The 22,493-nt window shown below is 42.2% G+C and overlaps 1 protein-coding gene across 1 annotated transcript in view; it reads right to left on the minus strand.

Moving 5' to 3' along the window:
- LOC140905918 (chloride channel protein B-like) overlaps positions 1-22,493 on the minus strand; it is a 104,423-nt gene that overhangs the window by 45,304 nt on the left and 36,626 nt on the right. The window contains exon 7 of the mRNA XM_073329417.1: positions 656-821. The gene's annotated coding sequence lies outside the window, so the exon portion shown is untranslated. The remainder of the gene's footprint in view (positions 1-655; positions 822-22,493) is intronic.

Here is a 22,493-nt window from a genome sequence, read left to right on the forward strand (position 1 = left end):
AATGTAAATTAGACACTCCATTTTACCTTCTCTTATAGTACAAGAGCAAGGAGACTTCTAATTAAACTGAAATTTATATGGATAATGAGAAAATACACAGTTACTTTAGACAACATAAAAATGTAAGACCCATAAAACTTCATGCTTTGCAAAACCAGCCACCCTGTAGGAAATAACTTCCCCATATGGGTCAGATATTACATGAGAGTCCACTACAGTGATGAAGCTTTTGGCAGTGGCTGCTGTTAGAGGCAGACTAATGCACTAGACAAATACTAGTTGGATGTGGCATAGCAATTCCTATGCTCCAGGCCAAGAATCACATTAGCCAATAACCAAACCATAAAAATTATCATGAGTCCCTCACAAGTCTCAGAGAATCTCTATTAGACCCATCAGACCTTTCTTTTAAATACTGCCTACCTAGCTATCTTAGGTGTTGCTAGAGCACATATCACAGTCATATCTGAGTCTTGAACACAGTAATTTAATTTGCATGGCATTGTCCATAGTATTTGCGTGGCACATGCCCTGTCTTTGGTCCTTTATTCAATATTCCAGAGCATCAGGTTCTAAATTAACAAAGATCACCCTTGTATCTGAGGGCAGAATTAGGCCCATAATCTTTTAACACCAGAAAAATTAGTAAACTCACCGTTTTTTCCTGTGGCTAGCAAGAGGTTCAGAGTCTAAGTAGGGAATGCCTTTCAACTTCAGTAAAGAGCTATATAGGGACATGTTACACCAGTCGCCGATCATCTTGGCCACATGACAGCCAGTATCACAAGTAGCAAGGACTGTACATCGTTTGTGATCTCTACCTGAAAAGGAGAATGAGGAACTTTCCGTTACTTTATTAACATATTTGGAGAGAACAGTGGTAGCAATGGCTGTGATGCATATCCAATGGGAATTGGAACAAGACCACAACTCCTTGACATAATACAGGGGTTAAGGTAAAAGGAGGGAGGGAGGGGCACCACTCTCTTTCCCTGCTGAAAGTAGAAGTGAACTCCTCATCCTATAACAACTGCCCTTACATTTAAAATACATTTGACTCCTAGATTTCAAGTAGCTCGTGACAATCTCTCTCACTGGGCCAGAGTAAGGAGAGATGGAGCAACCAGATTTGTAATGCCTTGCCACTGTGACAAATACTTTCAAAGAAAAACAAACAAATCAAATTATTATTTTTCCTTTCTTGCTGGGTTCACGATAGATTAGTCAGACAAACAGTTTCCCCACAATTCTCCTTCCTGACAGAGCAAGCTTCTTGTACAGGCTGCCTTGGGTGAACATCATTCTAGAGGATGCTGGAGAAGGAAACAAGAAGCCCCCAAGTAAAAGCCCAGGTTCAAGACACACAAAACCTGAGGAGGAAGAACATTAGCAGTGTGACACTATTACTGCTACAAATATTTAATTGGATTCCCCATGATTAGGCATGCTTCTCGGGCTGTTCTTTCCTAGCAAAACAGCACCCTGCCCCTCATTCTCCACAACCCCAGGATTAACAATTGCAGACCAGACTGTAGATGTGCAATGTATGTGTGTACAGTGTGTTATCATAAAATGGTCTAAAAATCTAGTAGGAATAAACTGAAGATAATCACTCTTCCTTTCTTTCTAAACACTAACTACATTTCACTATACAAGACTACATTCTTGGTTACAGGACAGCAGTGCAGCGTCATAAAAAAAGTGACATGGATGAAACCAACACAATTTATGCACAACTGACAACTGAGCCATTAACAAATATTTATGCTGGCTAAGATAATTGTGCAGCATCACTCCATCGCAAATTTTCTTTTTAAAACATTTTTATCCAGTCTCCGTATTCTCCAACTGACCATTATTTCCCCTACACTTACATTCTAAAGATACGTTTTTTGTTTCTTTTCCATTCAAACTTCCTTCCCAGTGTGCTGCAAGACAGACAGACACACACACAAAGACCTTACTCCATTTTAGATAAAGTGAATTATAGCATAATATCTGTTAAACTGCAACAGCTAGAGAATAATAATAAGGACCCCCAAAAAATCTATGTTCAAAGAATGTCAGTAAGCCTGCCTGATAAACTGGTAGCCGTAGCACATTTGCCCAATGATTACACTCTCACCCCTATCCTGCCCTCATTTCTGTGTTCCAAATCATAACATCAAGGGTGATTTAAAGGGTTTCGTGTAGTATGTGAGACCTTGTACGGCAGGGTCATGTGACTGTCCTTTCTGTTTGGACATAGTTAATATGACATCTAATAACTTTGCAGCATTCTTTGAATGTCTTCATAAGCCTAGAATCCAACTGCTTTATTTTAAAAACACCAGTGAAATGTCATTTAAAAGAAAAACATCAACTGTGGGATTTTTAAAATTGCTTCATCATATGTGCCACAACTCACTCATTTGGAAGGAGACTCAGTTGTGGATTCCTTTTAAGGCTATTTAAAAAGCATCTTGCCATTCTCCCTTATGGAAAAGCTTTTATAGAATCAATAGGCATAAAACCAATAGGATTCTATAGAAACTACTTTAAAAAGCAATAAAGAATGGTATTGTTCCTACAGAATTCTTAAGTCAACATATAGAATTTAATAGAGCATTACATTATAGAATTCTCTACATTGGTATATAATTCTATAGAAAGATCATTATTTCTACTAAATTCTAAAGGACTTCTCATGAAGGACAGATGAAGAATTTTGCTAAGTTTTTCAGTTACACATTTACAATCTTTACAAAATTTTAGCCTCTAATGGTCATGGACAATCTTGTCTGTCCCGCATGTAAGCATGTTTGTGGTTCTTGCATTGGTCTGAACTCACATATACATGTTCTTCTTCAGTGTTTGTTGAATACTCATGTCAACATCAACATGAGATTCCATCATTTATAATCTTCTTCAGAATATGTTGAGATCTCATTCATTAAATTGCCTAGATCTTAACAGTCCTGCTTTATAATTAATATTAAAGTTTCTATGTTCACTAGTTTTTAATCCCTTCTTCAGTTCTATTTCAACCTACGTGCTTCCTCCTTTCTTTCAGTTGCAGACAGCAGACTGTTCAACAAACAGCAAACGAGACATGCACTGAAATAGGCAAAAGGTATTTGCTATAATGGGCCATAGCTGCAAAGTGCAGGTGCAGATCTGAAATTTCCCAAAGTTCTGGGGTGTTGTGATCCCGGGGTTTGGTTCAGATCCTTCTCTATAATGGAGCATTCAATATTTGTAATGCACCATCCAGAGTAAGAAACAATAGCCATTGTGTGTAACATTAGCCACTGGAGTCAGTGAATTCTAACTACTGTTGTGCACCAAAGATACTAATTTTGATAAGACAGGTCTATGTGAGATGGTTAGGGCCAATTAATAAAGACAGGTAAGTAACCCGAACTCTTGCATGTCACATCTTTATTACATGGGGGCAGAAGTAAACTAAATATCTGCCAAAAATAGAGCAAATGAAGTTCCCCTGCATCTTCATTAGATAAGGGAACTGAAGGAGGCGATTACAGTGCTTTGAAATTTTCCTGGAAGCAAGTGGTACTGAAGCTAAAATGGGGAGGGCAAAAATATCAGAGGCCTTGGGAAACAACAATTCATTCAAAGTGGGAATATGAAGGGGAGAGCAAACTGCTAAATAAAATAAGATTCATAAATGTCAAGGAAACTTTGATCTGTGAAAGAATGTCACATGATATAGGCACTTTTTCTTTTTAAGCAAACCAGATGCCAAGTAAGACCATTGATCCTTACCTTAAAGACCTGATAGTCACATGAATTTGAATAGTTAACATATAAACCAATTAGAGAACAAATTGTTTTTGGTTATTGGCACAACCAATAACCAGTTTAAAGTAAGTTTGTCACGAAAAACGGTCTTGGCTTCGCAGAGCTAAAGAAGATTGAGCTTCCCAAATGATACTGTTAGCAAGCAGTAAGGCGACCATATTTCCATAAGATGAATACGGGACACCTGGTAAAATTACTCATATTCAAGTGAGTTCAATGGCAATCAGAACTATGCAATACAAACATTCAAATTACCATCAAGTTGGCTGAGCTCCTGTTAAAAAGAAATGCTACGTAGTTGGATTCTTTTTATTTACCTTCTTATCTTTAAGGCTTTAGGGTTCACATGGGGCAGGGTGACACTGACACTGACACACACACACACACACACACACACACACTCCCGTACACCTCTCTCACACAGGGGTGGGGGGTGACCAACCTACCCAACCCTCCCTGCCCGGCGCTCTCCGTGCTCCATGCCTGGCTGGGCCCCCGGGACTGACCCGCCTCTACTGGTACCTGGTGCTGCACATGGGCGGGGGGGCACACAGGGTCACATGCCCCCTCTCCCCAGATTTCTGCCAGGATTCACACCAAAATGTGGCCAGCAGCAGCCTTTCAGAACTGTGCGGGAGGGAAGAGATGGGAACTGCTTCCAGCCACAGGGGAGGAGGAGTGTAGGGAAGGGATGACGTGGCCCATATCTTTGCAGAGCTCATCTCTTCTCATCTCTCCCCTGCCATGTGGCTGGAAGCAGCTTGTCCCTTCCTGCCCGCACAGTGTCAAAAGGCAGCTAACACTTCCAGGCTGCTGCTGGCCACCTACATAACCCAGTCACTGCTGGCTACAGTGCGGGCAGGAAGGGGTTAAGCCCTCAGGATGCATTGAACACCAGGGCCCAGGGAACCTCACTGCAGGGGGTTCTGCGAACTTGGCCAGAGAGATGGCTCAGCAGGGAGGGTGCCTAGGGGACGGAGCAGCCCCGTGTTCCCTGGAGGCAGGACCCAGGTGGGAGGGGGTGGGTGAAGAGGGTGCTAAGCCCCTGCCCCAGGGGCTGCTGTGGAGGCTGCAGGTTCAGGGCAGGAACAGGCTGGAAATCACTTTTCCCCCCACCACTCCAGAGCTTAGCTAATGGGCAGAGAAGCTTCCCCGTGCCAGTGCTGTGTGGGGCTTTGGCACATGTGCACAGGCCAGAGGGTCTTGGGCTTTCCCAGGGGGCCAGCCCAGCCATAGGCAATGGGGGAAGGAAGGAGCCTGCCCACCAGGCTGTTGGTGAGTTGAGCGCTCCGACCAGGGGCTGATTCTCCGCACAGCACTGGGAGTGGGACGTGCCCCTCTGGGTGGGATATGGAGAGCAACAGGACTAGGCGGGGTGAAGGGGCAAAGCAGGGAGAGGACAGAGAGGGGGGGAGCACATAAAGGAACAATGGGGGGGCAGCAGAGGAGACAACTGGCAGCCACCTGGCACCTGCCCACACACACCATCCACTGCAGCGTGCAGCCAGCCCCATCTGGAAATGGGACAGGGGGTGGGGCCCCACTGGCCAAGAACCAGCACACAGCAGGGTTTGCACTGACAGACCAACGGGGGAAGTGGTCAGCCCTGCGCGCTGCATCTTTGCCCCACCACCAGCCTTGCACACCCACCCCCATCATCAGCCACTGGACACCCCTCCTCCCCCCACTCAGTGCTGGTGGGCCGGCAACTGGCAAGCAGGGATCTGGCCAGCATCAGGACCCGCCAGTACTTGGGAGGAGGGAGACAGAAAATATGGGACAATTTGCCCATTTTTAAGAAAGTCAGGACACCTGCAGGAGGGCTTAAATACAGGACTGTCCCTTTAAAAATCAGATATCTGGTCACCCTAGCAAGCAGTGAAAGGCTTGAAGTGCATCTCATTAAAAATGCACACAAAGGCACACAGAATACAAGGCTAGAACAAACAGAGTTCTGATTTGATTGCAATATGCGGGGAAAGAATCACAACACACAAAAGGTGTCCAGCACAAGGTGTACAGTGTCATGAGTAAAATAAAAGCAACCATTCTGTAAAAATGTCACTCTTAGCACTAACTGCATAGAAATGCATCAGCAAAAACCAGTCAAAAACATACAGCTGAAGGACAAAGTTCTGCTGATGATTCAAAGTGATGATGCAAAGTAATGATACAAAAATGGTCTTTTGGGGTCTCGCAGTAAGATTTAAGAAGCAAAGAACTTGATTTGTAAAACCTCTGGTGGATTCACGTGATCTAAATATTTAACATACAGCACTGCTAACAATACCTTATTAGCATCCTCAGCTCAGAGAAGTGCCATCTGCTCCCTGCTGCTGAGAGGTTCAAAGTATAAAGCCTTAAACGTGCACAACAGCAGCAACTCAGCCCAGCCCTAGCCCAACACCAAAAGGAACTTTGGCCCAGGCTGGAGGATCATTAGGCCTGCCCAGACTGTGAAAGAAGAATCTTCAGGCTAATCCCAGTGTGGAAGAAGACATGGAGGGGAACAAAACAGGTGTGGAGAGAGACAGAAAAGCAAGTGGGAGATAGAACAAGATAAAGACATGGAAGCAAAGGAAAGGTTGGAACAAACAAAAACACTTACATGTTCATCCAGCATTTTAGGGGTAGTTCTTGAAGATGTAGTTTAGTTTTATAGACATATATATTCAAAGTGGGCGCACATATTTTTAATATATAGCCAAACTTTTTTCCTTTTGATCTCATTGGCGCAACAGGCCATGCCAAAAAATCCTTTGCCCAAAGCCAGCAGTGCTGATAGAGTATGGAAACACTCTGAGCTGGCACTTCATAGATCAGCAAGCTAGTAAGTTTCACCTTCCTTTTGCTATGCAATTAGTTTACTAGCAAAATGTGTCAAAACAATATCTCCTTTTGTTACCCATGTCACTTTTCAGCAAGCTTCATGGCCCTGAGTTTCACAGGCCTTCACATCATTATAATCCATTAGACACATTCATGTTCGTTCTGTTTTATTACATAACACATAATTATGTATTTTATTAACAGCATCACCAGGCATGACACATCAAAGCGAGAGGGCAGATGCTCAGGAAAGTTTAAAAGATGCAGTTTACTTAAAACAGGCTGTTAAAAACCTCCCCCAGTTTTCAATCAAACTATGGTTAACATGTTTCTGGGTTTTGTTTTACCTTTGTGAATACAGTCACAACAGAACTTAATTCTACTCAAGGCTGCTGATATAGAAAAAACACTTCCCCCAAAGACTTTTTTATTTCCATTCATGAAAAAGTAATACCCAGTCACAGGGAATGAATCACCTTCTTCTAGTGAATAGTCATTTGGCAAGACAACTTATTTACACTTATCATTACAAATACAGAAAGGGCATAGTTCATGATTACATTCATGAACAGGAAAGATGCAAATGACTGCAATACGTATGACTGTTCTTTCAAACATACAAGCTGCCTTCCTCATTGAGCAGAAATCAAGGAAGAGACCCCCTCTCTCCCCAGATCTACAGACCGTTGTCCATGGTAGGCAGGACTCCTTTGTAAGAATTCATCATTCTTGACAAATATAATATTCACCCTGCTTGGCTATTTAGAATTTGGGAAGATACTGAACAGCCTCTCGCAAGTATAAAACAATTTAGCGCTTCAGGGGAGAATTAAGCAATGGGCATTCTAGTCCTGCTAGGTCTTTAAATCCCATGGTTTCCATGTAAAGACTGGCACTTGGCATGCCCTTAGAGACCTTCACTCTACAAAATTTTACAGAAAAGGAGATGCAAGGAAAGCATCTCTTTTCTGACAAGTGGAAGCAGAGCTGTTCCACTTTAAGCTTATGCTGCCATGAGCTGAATGCAGCCAAAGAAAACACTTATGGCTTCAGCAGCTGTTTCCGTTTTCTGTAGTCAACAGAAACCTTTATATCATTTATCTCATTTCCCATGAGGAAATGTCATATCATAGGCTTGTTGGCCATATATACATATACATACATACATATACATACACATATATACACACACACACACACCCCATTTAGGATATGGGTTTTACAGCAGTAATGGTGGTACCTATGCCACCCCAGTCTAAAGGTATTTGACAGTGTCAGTACCAGCTCATGGGGTACAGACAGTTGAATCAAAAGTTTCCAGTAAACAAACTTGTTGATCTATATATAGGATATGATCAGGTGGTCCTTCATAATTTTATTCTCTCCAAAATAATAATATACCTACAACACTTCTGACTATTGGTTGGATTGTCAAACTCCCCCGTTTTTAATTTGGGATCTGACCATGGGGAAGGCCTTCTCAGGGTAGGAACATCCTCTGTGTATTTCCCCGCTAAGCAGGTCTCCTAGTCTGTGTAATTGTCTTCAACATTTGGAGAAAAGACAGTTCAGGACAGTTCATCTTTAAAGAAAACTATCCTGTCTAAGACCATGTCCATTAACAGGAATTTCTTTTCTGTCACCATTCTTCTTCAGATAGTCTGTAAATGAGTATGTCTCTCCCATCCAGACATATATGCTTATTATTTTATTCTTAAACACTGATACAAAAAATTCACTCTGAGTGGTTCAGTAAGCATAAATTGATGAAAAACAGATTAATTAAGAACTGTAAAGTCAGTCACTTCCTTAATAAACCATCTCTGATGGAGGTAGCTGTAGAAATGGAATGCTGAGATATAGTAAGCAAGAATAATAAATCCGCTCGAAAGACTCTATTGTCACACTGGTCCTGAAAAGTTATGATTTCCAGCTCTTCGCACTGCTGAAAAATATTACTTCTTAAAGCATCTCACATATGGGGATTGTGCATCAAACTCCACAAAGACAACACACCGTGAGTAGATTTACAGTCTATAAGGACTTCATGCCAAATTACAAATGCTATGAGAATTGCACAATTCGATTCAGAGCTTGCAGGTCCTCAGTAATTTCTGGGCTGTGGAGAGGAGTGGGAAGTCTCTAGCATCCTAGAGACAAGTAATCTCCAGGACCCACAAATATGTAGCCCAAATATCTGAAAACAGGGGTCTGACATAGCTCATTTCTCTAAAAGAAGAGTGGCTCTAGCCTCACTATAGCAATCTTATTCCAAGATGAACCAACTGACAAAGGTGTCTTCTGTTCTTCTGAAATATTGTCTCCCACAGTTAATGTACAGGAAGGCTCTAGAGCATAGAAAGAACTTTAGGTAATACTCATTTTAATGACATTGATGTACCCAACTTCTGTGAACTATAAATACACTTCTGTATGCTAACTTTTAATTTGCTTTGATAGAAAAAAAATTCAGGGTGATCTAGTCTGATTCTCCACGTGAGCCTAAATATTTGCACTTGTCTGAAGCCACCAAAAAGGCAGAATGCTCAGCTTTTTTTTTTTTTGGGGGGGGGGGGTGAATTGCTCATTCAAGACTAATGCCGTGGAATCCCAAGTAAAGGTAAAACATAACAACAAGTTTGGGAAAGAGAACTGTAAATAGATTAAAGCAGAATAACATCTGAAAAAGAGAAACATCCAGAGCCTCAGAAAAGTGCTGTGAGATCTTTGGATGGAAGATGCTACACAAAAGCGTGAAATATTTTATTTCTGATTTCAATCCATAAAGACCTATAGATGTATCCATTCTAATAGGTGTGCCAATGATTCTCCTGACAGGGCAAACAATAAAGGTGATAATAGATATCTCCTTACCAATATTCCCTGGAAAGAGACCTAGACACCCATGAACTTTTTTAGTCTTGCACCTTGTCCTCGGACACAATACACACCCAGCCCTGAAAGCAGCTCTCAACTCCATCTAAATCAGCATCTCAATGTGTTCAAAAGCCTGCTCTGTGCCAAGTAAGTCTACTGCATATAGACAGACTAAGATCTTTATTGAAACCACCAAAATAGGGATCCTTTTGAAAGTATAGCTGTTGAGTGTTACTAAACCAGCAGTTCTCAAACTTTGAATGGGGTCACCAGGGCTGGCTTAGACTTTCTGGGGCCCAGGGGTGAAGCCCAAGCCACACTCCCCAGGGCCGAAGCCAAAGCCCGAGAGCTTCAGCCCTGGGTGGCAGAGTTCAGGTCGCAGGCCCCCTGACTAGGGGCTGAAGCCCTTGAGCTTCAGCTTTGGCCCCCCTGCCTAAAGCAGTGGGGCTCAGGCTTTGCCTCGCCCCTGGGGGCAGTGCGGCTTGGGCAGGGTCAGGCTTCGCTCCCCCCTCCCGGGATCGTGAAGTAATATTTGTTGTCAGAAGGGGGTCATGGTGCAATGAAGTTTGAGAACCCCTGTACTAAACAAACCCAGATGGGACATTGTATGTTAACCAGGTAAATACCCTTCAACTCTCCTACCTTGCATTTGAGCTTAAAATCTTAAAACCGTTGTTCGCAGGGATTACTTGTTCATAGGAAGGAGTCAGGAGTGGATCTCTTCCCAATTTAAGCAGTACTGAAACCAGAAACTTTCAAATGCCCCTGTCATGAACTGGGTTAAACCTTGTTATGGGCAGACTTAAAACCTTGTTCAAACTGTTGTGTGAATGTATCCTTCGCTTAAGGTACAGTAATTGTGAGACAGTTAACAGGCCGCACCTAAAACAAGGTCTGTTACAGCAGTGGTTCTCAAACTAGGGCCACCGCTTGTTCAGGGAAAGCCCCTGGTGGGCTGGGCTGGTTTGTTTACCTTCCACGTCCGCAGGTTCAGCTGATTGCAGCTCCTGCTAGCCACAGTTCACCGTTCCAGGCCAATGGGAGCTGCGGGAAGCGGCACGAGCCGAGGGATGTGCTGGCCGCATCTTCCTGGAACCCCCAATGGCCTGGAGCAACGAACCACGGCTAGTGGGAGCCACGATCGGCTGAACCTGCAGACGCAGCAGGTAAACAAACCAGCCCAGCCTGCCGGGGGCTTACCCTGGCAGGCCGCACACCAAATGTTGCCAATCCTTGGGTTGATTAGGAGTTTTGGACTGTGGCAGGAGGGCTTTTTCCTGAGTATTGTGGAGGAGGAGCAGATGTAAACAGAGAGACTCAGAGGAGGAACAAAGCCAAGCAACATCCCGTGAGCACAGTGTGATCCTGGAAAAAGCTAGCAAGTGTGCTTTTGGGTCTGGTGTTGGCTGATGAGTGTTCGTGGTGCTGTGAGAAAAAGAAGCTGTTTCCTGCTATTTGATTCTTTCCGAGTTCAGAGAAACAGGACTTTGTACATTCTTGGTTTAAAAAAAAAACCACACTGTATCAAAGAAATAGCTTTGACTATCACCAATTTCTACTCCCAGCTGGAACATCCCCAGGCCCCTAAACTTTGACTAGCTTCTCGGGTAGAAAAAGAGACAAAAATCCAGTTCTGTATATAACTAATATATTTGAGGTTTTGTGATTATCCTGATGTATAAAGATCTGTAATTGCAATTCTGAAGCCGGGATAATTTAAATAAAACTGGAGTTAATTCCTTTTAGAGATTCCAAATTCAGAAGGGACCATTGTGATCATCTAGGCTGACCTCCTGTATAATTCAGGTTTTAGAACTTCCCTCAAATAATTCTAGAGCATAAATTTGGGGCATAAACACTAGCATGTGTCACCCTTTCTTTACAAAAGGTGCTAGACTTCATAATCTATGAGGCTCTGGTGCTGCTTTTTGAAATAAGATGAACTATAGTAGTTCCTCATGACAGCAAAGATAAGGCAGAATGAAACACTTGTCCTACCACGAAAGTCTGAAGGCCAAGATATTTTTAAAGAATAGGTCTTAGCAGCTTAGTATAGTTTAAATTCCCATAGTTTAAAAATCAGACAACTGAGTGACAGGAAACCAGACCCCGTCAACACAACTTTTGTGAAGCATCTAAGATGTTGGGATAAAATGTTAATTGAGCCCTAAAGTATTTTAGTGAGACTGGCTGGTTCACTAGACATTCTATCCCTGAGAAGAACTTGCTGGGTGAGTTTCCAGTTAATTAAAGCACTTTCTTTCAGTCAGCAAAGAGAAGATGCTTCCTTGAAAAGTCCACTCTCAGCTTTGAAGGAAAAATATGGTGTTGTCAACATTTCTTTCACTAAGCTTGCCCTTGCTTCTCAAAAGACTTATGCTTTTTTAAAAGCTTTCCGACCAAAACTAGTAGGAAAAACAACAATGCAGAACCCTTGGTGGTGGTTTTGCTAAAATATTTGGCTGCTTGAAGGACCCTGACTATGAGCCAAATTTGGCCTTGAGCGACACCATTGTAAATTTGGAGTAACTCCATTAAAGTCAAAAAAGTATCTCTACATTTAATATGGGCATAGCTGAGAGCAGAATTTGATCTCGTCTTAGGAGTGGATGCATGTCTGCTCTTGCTAGCCAAAAAAGCAGCCTCTGGGTGAAGTCCCTGTAGTATGTGCTTTGTCAATGACTAGTGGTGCAGGAAATGCTTCATGCTCCAGAGGTTTAACTCACAAATCCTGCAGAAAATCCTCTACACTGCCTGTGTCTGAGCCCTCAGGTAGTTCCAGCAGCCTCATATTATTTCTACATGACCTATTTTCCAGGTCATCTAATATTTATTTATACCAAAACAGTTCTTTCTTAATGGCAGGAGTGTCTTTCCTACTGCTTTCTCTCAAGATTGCTGATGCAAGTTTCTTCAGCTGAAATGCACTTGTCCAGTCAGTTTGATTTCCCTTTAAGGCATTTCATTGTCTTGAGGTGTATGGTGTGGTGGTGGTTTACACACACACACACACACACACAGCGCGCGCCAAATCGGTGTTGCCATCAGGACAGTAAGGAAAGCCTTTTACAGCCCTCTCTCTCTCATTGTCTGCGTCCCCCTCAGAATTGGGTGCAGCATTCCTAGGCAAGGAGAAGGAAGGGAAAGATGAGCCTTACAAGTAAATGCACTCTTCTCTTACCCTTTTGTTTTGGGGCTTAGTGTTAAGTTTGGCAGAAAGAGCTGCATCAGAAGCTGTTTACATTGTACTGCCTGCTATTTTAATATAAAAGCTTTTTGAGGAGGCTGTTTTGAGGTTAAAACTGGGCTGGAAGGACAGAAAGGCAATACAGCTCTTTCAACAAGCCTGACCGCCAAATAAATGTTTTAAAAGACATTTTTGTTCATAGCATCTTCTAACGCTCACATATAATGTTCTCTTATGTTTTTCCATAAGGGATGCTGATATATATCAATGTATGGGATGGGGCACCCATGTCTTTTAAAAAAAAAATCTACATAGTTACTTATATGGTCCTTATCACCCTAGTATCTGAATGGCTCACTCTCATTAGTGGAGTTTATCCTCACAGCACTCCTGTGAGATAAGGAAGTATTATTCTCTCCATTTTACATCACTGGCTAGATTTGTGTGATCTTGGGTAAATCCATGTGGTAGTCAGGAATTCAACCAGGGTCTCCCAAATCACTGCCCAGTGCCATTCTTCCTCCCAAGCATTAGTAAAAATTAATGCTTGTAGAAGGTAACTAACAGACAGGAAAGGAGGAAAGATGCTCCCATGGTTGCAACACTGATCACAGCAGTGCAAGTTTCTTCACTGATATTTTCTGACCTGGATTGACCACTTCTCGGATTGTGCCTCCATTGGCACATTTTGGGACATTTCTTATGGTCACATTACTGCCATTGGAAACGCTAGTGTAGGCAAGGCATAGGATCTTCATGACCATGTAACTGAACCCAGAGCAGGTCTTGATTCTGCACATCATTTGTACAATGCTACATGTGTAAGTACAAAAGAGCATTGAGCAGGACAGCAAACACAAGAGAACTCAACTCTGCATTCACAAGAGGACTGCTGTGCATCTGCTAAGTTACCCCTGTCTCAGAGGAGGAGCAGCAGCAAGGCCAGAGAGGGAAACTCAGTAGAACTAGTCACAACATTGTGATTCCCCATCCCCTCAGGAAAAATTTCAATGAAAATTTTTTTTTTCCTTTTTGTCAAAAATATTTGAGTTTGAGGAAAACAAAACATTTTCTTTTTGGTAGTCAAAAAAACCACGTGAAAACACAAACAATTTTGTAGTAATAAAAAAATACAAAACTATTTTTGACCAAACCCCGTTTTTTATAAAAATACTTTTAGTTGAAAATATTTTGACTAGCTCTAGAGTTCAGCATACTGAACCCTGGCCATTTGCAATACTGTAGAGTGTGCCAGTATACGTATTATAAATCCTAGGGCTTTTTCATTCTGATGATGATAAATACTCCATGCTGAAAGAAACTTGTTGTACCAGACTTTGTCCCAGAAATAATTCATTTTCTCAAAATTTGGAAAAATTGTGTCAGTATTCTAGAGTTGCATAAATTAAAAATAAAATATAACTTAATGGTTTCAGATACTTTTTATGACCGTGTAGCTTCAAAATGGATTTAATTTGGAAACAAATTACATTTGGCAAGGATTTAATTTGTAGCAGAATCCAACTGCTTTTTGTAATTTGAAATACATTAAAAACAAAGATATGAATTAAAAATAACTTCTGCACAGTAAATTCTCATGAATTTTCATTTATATTTGTACTACATGTCCCAAATGTATAATTATACAGTGGAATATATTAGATCATTTGATAAATAACTTTTAAATCTACTGTAAGATATGGTCAGAAAAGTGACTATATAATTATATCTTCTTACACTACAGTTCTGTTTTTAATGCGTACTTACAGCAGAGATTAATCTGAGTGGCAAAATTCAGCTCCAGGTCTGAACTTTCCCACAATACAAGGATTTTTGAATCTTGAGTTTTGATTTTGGTCTATTTCTAATTCAGAATCATGTCTACTTATTTAACTGACAAAGAAATTTTACTGTATTTTATTTCAGGTAGCCAAGCGTGTATCACTATCAAAAACACAAACCTGGATTTTCTTCTGGCTTGCAATATCTACACAATCTTTAACTATATTCTATTCTAGCTGTAGAGACGTTTCTCTACTGGTGATTATGCATGAACCAGTAAGAGCCCAGTTTGACTTTTGGCTCACAGCTTGAGTTTTCAGGGCCAGAAGAGGGGGAAAAACCCCACCTATTTAAACTATACAATTTTTTATGGTACCAGGGTTAGATTTGTTAAACAACAAATCAGCTGTTTTCCCTGCAGAAAATTTTCAATTTGTCAAAAAAAAAATCTAAAATCAAAAATTTTGATATGGAAATGCTGTCGCAATCCCTCATGGAAATCATCATTTCAGAGCCTCCCGTGCTTCCATCTTCTTCTGTGGATTGCGCTCCCTGGCCAGTCTTCTCCCTTACTGTTCCTCTGTGCTATATCACAGAAATCTCTAGCCATGGTGTATCATGGGAGATGTCATCTGGCTGGAGAGCCCAGTCACAGTAAAATGAGACAACCACTTCTTGCAAAATAATTTGTCAAAAAAAACAATTTTCTGTCAGAAAATAGTTTTGATATAAAATGTTCAACCCACTCTAACCAGTTTGACTCTATAAACATGGAATTCTGCCATGCCATTTTTGCAGTCACTTTATTTGCTGTATTTAACTGCAAGCCTGTTTAGGTCTATCAAACATAAAACTCATTTCTTTTAAAACAGTGTGTAATTGTTGTGCTGCTCTCACCACCCAGGAGACCTTGGGTCAATTCTCAGCCTAGGCACTTGCTCAGCAAGGACTGCTGGTGCAACAAAAGCAGAACACACAGCTCCTGAAGGAAGCGTTTGTAATCAGGCAACACCTGTTAACCATGAACCCTATTGCTTTTTAAAGGAATGACAACCTCAGAAGGGAATCCCATCCTGTCTCACTAGCTGGCCAATACTTCTCATTTTGGGAGAGTGTTCTGAAAACAAGATGTATAGGTTTTAAGGCCACAGGGGACCATTCAGATCATCTAGTCTGACCTTCTCTATAACTGCCAATTACCCCTGTACTGAGCCTAATAAATTTTGTTTGACTTCCAGAAAAGCATCCAGTCTGGATCTGAAGACTTGAAGAGACAGAGAATCCGCACCCACTTTGGTAGTTTCTTAACCTTTGCACCATCCTCACTAAACCATTCCCACTGGCTATTGCCAGCTCTAGGAAGGAACGTTAAGGCCCCACTGTGGGGGAGGGAAGGCACCCCAAGCCCACATCTCCTGCTTTTCAGAGGTCTATACCCCATCACTCCAACTCCTTACCACCTGATCCTCAAAAGCTCAAGGTCAGCCACCCCCCACCCCCACATTCTGGAAGGGCATGAGGCACCAATGGGCAACCTGAACTCTGGACCAATATATTTGGGGCACTTGAGAATATATTTAACAAACACTAATGCAAAATAGAGAAAACTATGGCTCCAAAGAGAGAGACCTGTAGTGGGGAATTAGTGGATGTTTTAAAGTCAAGAGATACCTTGATTAAAAAGGAGGGTATGGGAAGAATAGGATTAATTAGTACTACCCCTCCCTTACACCAAATCACTGGAGCTAGGGAACAGGTAGTTTGGAAGGAAGAGCAGATGAACGAGTCTCTCCCCCACATATGCAGACCTCACACTCCTCACCCCCAACTCCTTCCTAGTCATTCAACTTGGGGGGAGAGGGGAAGACCCCCTCTCCCATCACTCTCCCAAGTAACACCCAGCCCGCATTATAGGTCCCACCTCCCTCACAAGTGAGAAAGTTCTCACAAAACCACAAAATAAGGGGGAACACCAAGGCAGAAAACTATGAGACTGAGAATATAGATCCTCTAGGCTACAGTTCTGCTACCTGTGTACTTTCTCCTCCCTCTGCCAAAAAAGATCCTGCCTATATATTAGAGTCTCAAAGAGGGGAAGTGAAAGAGCATAGTAAAGAGGCAGATACCGTGATTATTAGCACAGTATACAACATAATACAGTAGACATAGTGTAACAGCTCGTGCAACTGACAGTGTGGAGGAACCATTTGAGCTCTGATAGGAACTCCCCAGGAAAACAAAGTTGCTTGCTTATCACTCCTTCTCATCAGAGGACAGAATACTTAGGAGTTTTAAAACATTATATGGACTACTCAGCGTTTCAAGTTCTTGAAACAAGATCAACCCAGTAAAGGATGAAGCGAATGGCATGGAACAAAACCCTTCAGAAAGAGCACAGAATTAGTGACACACAAAGTAGCAGAGAAAATTCACAGAAATGCCACAACATAAAACTGGGGAGCTTAAAAACAAACCACAGCTGCTGGCAATCTAATTTGTGGCTCTTATGTATCCCAGAGGAGGAGGCTGAAGTGGAGAATACACAATCCAGCTACTCACAGCCTGATACAAGGCACACCTATAGTGGCATTTTTCTTGAATCTCATCAAGCTAGAAAGTACACTCTGGTGTTTACAGTCCAAGCTTAATCTGGGTGCAATAAGTTCCATGATTTTATTGCACAAACTAGCCATTTTCACTTGCTAAATTTTCACCTGTTAAACAGGAGAACTGGGGTCCATTGTGTCAACACTGCTCATATAGTGCAGAATTGATTTGCCTACAATGATGCTGCTGCCTCCCTTTACCCAAGACAGTCTCTTTGCAGATGGCATAAACAACCAAAGTCCCTGCCATTGACTATTAGATTGTATTTTCATCATATTGCCTCATGTCCCGGTCTGTAATGTATTGCCAGAATCAGAGCTTCACTCAGTAAAGGAGGATTTAGAATTTCTGGTCAGCAATTTTAGTGTTTTCAAAGCCAGATTATTGCAAGTCTGTCTTGTTTTCAGGAACTCCAGCTTTTATCAGATCTACCGTAGGATGCAGCTCATTCAAAATCCAGCAGATTGCATCCTAATAAGCATTTGGTTGTCTGAGCAGATGCCTCCTATTTTTAAATCTTTCTACTGGCTTCCTGTCAAAATTCACATTGATTTTAAATTCCTTATACTTTATATTTTCAGCTTTGAATAGCTGTAGCCCATCTTCTATAACCAGTCTGCTGTACTTATACATCACCAGCCATTCAATTGGATCTGAATTATGGATCATTTGCTTTGTTTGTGCTATAAGCTTGTCTCCGTTTAGGCATTTCTAAGATGTCCATCACTACAGTATGTACTGTTGATGCCAACATTTGATGTATTACCAGAATCTCATGTGAACACTCAAAGGACCCACAAGCCTGTTGAAAACACTTCTCAATACATTCTGTTGTACGTTCTAATGCCCTACAACATTGCTGTGAAGGATGCCATATAACATGTACTATTAAAATCTATGCCTTCACACAGTATTGGCAACATAACCTAGATTTCGCAAGAATGCCATTGCATGATAGGGAGTAAGGAGACAATGGATAGACTCTGTCTAGTTACCGGTTTCAGAGTAACAGCCGTGTTAGTCTGTATTCGCAAAAAGAAAAGGAGTACTTGTGGCACCTTAGAGACTAACCAATTTATTTGAGCATAAGCTTTCGTGAGCTACAGCTCACTTCATCGGATGCATACCGTGGAAACTGCAGCAGACTTTATATATACACAGAGAATATGAAACAATACCTCCTCCCACCCCACTGTCCTGCTGGTAATAGCTTATCTAAAGTGATCATCAGGTGGGCCATTTCCAGCACAAATCCAGGTTTTCTCACCCTCCACCCCCCCACACAAATTCACTCACCTAAGATTTGACTGCTGGGTTGCAATACCTGACCAAAGCTGAACTGGAAGTGCCAGGATTTGCCATGTGTAATATTCAAATATCCTATACACTTTAGACAAAGTTAAGCTTTTGAAAAAGCACTGTACTAGAAGGAATAAAGGAACAGAAGCTGATAATCTGTAGGGAAAGCGATTTTTAAAGAGGAAAAAAGGTATGCTAAGAATACAATTTGGGTGCCCCTTCCACACTTGGGCAGGGCTGGCTGGAAATTTTCCAGAAGGAAAAGTGCTGAGGATCTCCACTTCATGGAAATTTTCAAAATGTCCAAATTTCACATGAACTAGAAATTCGGAGTTTTGGCCAGCTCTACATTTAGATGCTCATACATCAATAGGAAGTAGCGTACATGAAAAGAAAGGTAGACCAGATTCAACTATTCCCAAAGTATAGGACAAGAGGTTCATTTGCAATGTTCTTTGATTAACTACAATCAACGCCCTACCAACGTGGCTCAGTCTTGATCTGGGCACTTGTGAGGCTAAGATGCGAGGTAAATCTCCATTCCTCATCAATCTTTGGATTGGCTGCTGAACTAGCATCAAGTGATAGTGTCATTTGTGGTTTCTGCGATACAAACATGTGTCCATTAGGAAATGGACTCAGACAATATCACACAGTCTACTGAACAACCATCAGATGGTTAGCAATTTTAATTCACTACCAGGGTTCCCCTACCACTCCCAAGCACATGCTTATGCAGCCACACCCTCTGCTGGCAGGGATACAGCAAGAGGGTGAAAAGGTGGGAGAGGAAGAGACTCAAATTCTAAACTTGAGGTCTGGGAGTTGTTCATTCTGAACACAGAAAAAAATTAAATGAATATTTCTCGTTATGGACCAGAGTCAGATTCAGACTGGTGCCCCAAGGTTAAATGCTCTGTACTCTATTACTAGGCCGCTGACCTATCCAGCCCATTTTTCGTTTAAGTTTGCTTTATGTAAAACTATGCTTGCCCTTCTTTCCTGAGCATGAGGGAAATCTTCTGAGCCCCAAGGACATCCCACATTTTCTCCTTTTTATCACCCTTCCTACAAAGGCCTAGTGTCAAACAGACTCTCCCTCCAGAGATGGAGCATTGGGTATAGCTCCATCTAAATGCCAGCAACTCCATTCCCCATATCCACCAGAAGAGGGAGCCCTTACTGATAAGGGGCTGGTGTATACACAGTTTTGGACTGATTTAATTATTTCAGGCAGGGGTGTGATTTTCTACCAAAATAGTTAAGTCAAAGCAACCCCTAGTTTAGATATCAGCATAATAGTGCCTCATACCAGTATAACTTATTCCCCTTTGCTAAAAGAGAAAGCAATGTCAGCATAACTGCATCCAATAGCAGGGGTTGTAGCACTTTAATTATACTAGTAAAAGAGAAGACCATTTGTGTCTGGAGACAAGCCCTGAGTAAGGATTTGAAATCTAATCTCACACCAGGACAGCCCCATCCTCCCTTTTTAACACCTGGGAAGCCATGTAAGTCAGATACAGCTTTCCAAGTATCTACGTCTAGTCACAAACAAAAAAGTTATTGAGACAAAAATCTCTTTCAATAAAATGTGGTCTTGCCCCCTGAGCATCCTCTTGCAATGGACTCAGGACAATTATACAACCTTGAGAAACAGGAGAATGTGGGGACAGAGGTCTTGCCCTTCTTGTGGTGATGTTTCCCTTGGAGAGTACATCTACCATTTGCCACAACGGGCAGACGAGGAGGGTCAAGTGTCAATATGAAGGGGTGGGGAGGGGCGTAGAAAGAGGCAGCCAAGAAAGAAGAGGTGGCCAGATGCCTGTGGGGTCTGCCACAAAAGGAAAAAAAAGCATTTTACAAACCTGTTCACTACAAGCCCCACATTTATAACTGTTTCCAAATGGAAGGCCATGTGGAAAGCCAAAGCAAACATTCCCAATTCTTTTTGAACCTATCAGACTATACAGGAAAATATGCGCATTTTATGGTTTGGGGGCACAACCTTATAACTATGTTTTTGCATTGTCATGTCCAAGTCCTTTTATTCCCCCTCAAAAAATTAATATTTCCTAAAGCAATACAGCTATTTATTTTGGGTGAACTTGAATTGAAGCACAATCTCCCTTTGCAAAACAACAAGGCACAGAGGAGTTGGAACATGACACCTAGGGGATTTCAGAGCACACTGCAGTGCAACCATAATCATTTTTCTGGTGCCTTTTCAATTGATTTTTGTGCCGTTGTCTTAGCAGTTCAATGTTAATTTTGTGAGCTCCTAAGTTGGCACTCAGAAAAACAGGCGTCAGGGAAGGGGGGCTGTAAAGAACAAAAATTACAGTGTCTGCCTCTTTATTAGAATTGTGTTAAACACAGTTCTGGTTTAAGTGTACTGGCAAGAAATAATTTTGAATTTCCCTGCTGTGAACCACAGCCTTTAAGGCACCAAGCTAAGGAAGACGTCAATCAACTGCCTTCCCACTGAGGTGCTAGATCAGCAACAAGCTCTTAAAGTGACAGGATACAAATGATATTTAAATTGGATTTTCATAGAGTCAGTGCGTGTACATCCAGGCATTAAAGATGCTAGTGCCATCTTGTAGCTTTCAGAAACCTTGAAGCAGCTGTATAGGGAGTAACTATCCCAGCTCCAGTTCCTCCAGATTTCACAACCGGTCACAATCAACCCTGAATTTTCAATACCCCAACTTCAAAAAAAATGTAACATCTATAATCTGATAATCAGCAGGAGAGAACTTTAGCAGATACACACTTAAAAGGCAAGGAAGTGGGCATGGGATAGAGAGGACTTCAGTAAACAATAGCATCTGTTCATCATTTCATAATAAAAAAAGAATATTTTATGTATACATAACACTTTTCATCCTGAAGGAGCCAAAAAATGCTTTACAAACCATATACATAAAGCATTCTGACATGTAGCCACCTCTGGGTTAATGGTGACAAATAGAGCTGGTTGGAGAAATTTCCACTATAAACTGTCAGAATACACAGTTCCATCAAAAACACAATGCTTTGTAAAACCCTGTGGATTTCCCCAGAAATTTTTTTCAGAATAAAATTGGTGGAAAAGGATTCTGACTATGTCAAAATGTCCTGTTTCAACATTTTTTTGAACTAAGCTTATTTTTCATTTTGAAACTGCTTTTCATTTTATTTTATATAATATAATCACGATCATCTAGTCTGACCTCCTGCACATTGCAGGCCACAGAACCTCACCCACTCGTTCCTGTAATAGACCCCTAACCTGGGGCTGAATTAGTGAAGTCCTCAAATCATGATTTAAAGATTTCAAGTTATAGAAAAATCTGCCATTTACACTAATTTAAACCTGCAAGTGACCCTTGCCCCATACTGCAGGGGAAGGGAAAGAACCCCAGGGTCTCGGACAATCTGACCCAGGGGAAAATTCCTTCCTAACTCCAAATATGATGATCAGTTGAACCCTGAGCATGTGGGCAAGATCCACCAGCCAGACACCTGGGAAAGAATTCTCTGTAGTAACTCAGAGCCCTGCCCAGCGGTGAGCTGGAGCCAGTTTGCACCGGTTCGCTAGAACCAGTTGTTAAATTTAGAAGCCCTTTTAGAACCAGTTGTCCTGCGAGGGAGAACCGGTTCTAAAAGGCCTTCTAAATTTAACCACCCACCAAAACTGGCACCTCCTCACCCCGCGCCTAGCCCCAGCTCACCTCACCTACGCTCTGCCTCCTCCCCTGAACGCGCTGCGCCGCCCCGCTCTGCTTCTCCGCACCACCCCCACCCAGCTTCCTGCTAATCAGCTGTTCATGTGGGAAGAGTGGGAGTGCTGAGAAGTAGGCGGCGGCTTCGCGCTCAGGCCCAGGGAGGCGGAGCGGAGGTGAGCTGGGGCGGGGAGGTGCGAGGAGGGCCGCCTGCACCGCAGCAGGTAACCTGGGGAGGGAGGGCAGCTGCACAGGGGAACCGCTCCCCACCCCAGTTCACCTCCACCTCCCTGTGGAAGCCGAAGCTGCTGCCTGCATCTCAGCCCTCCCCAGCTTCCCACGCAAACAGCTGATTTGCGGGAAGCTGGGGGAGGGGGCGGAGAAGCAGAGCAGGGGGCGCTTTC

This window comes from Lepidochelys kempii, chromosome 2 (assembly GCF_965140265.1).
Source record: "Lepidochelys kempii isolate rLepKem1 chromosome 2, rLepKem1.hap2, whole genome shotgun sequence".
Taxonomy (NCBI): Eukaryota; Metazoa; Chordata; order Testudines; family Cheloniidae; genus Lepidochelys; species Lepidochelys kempii.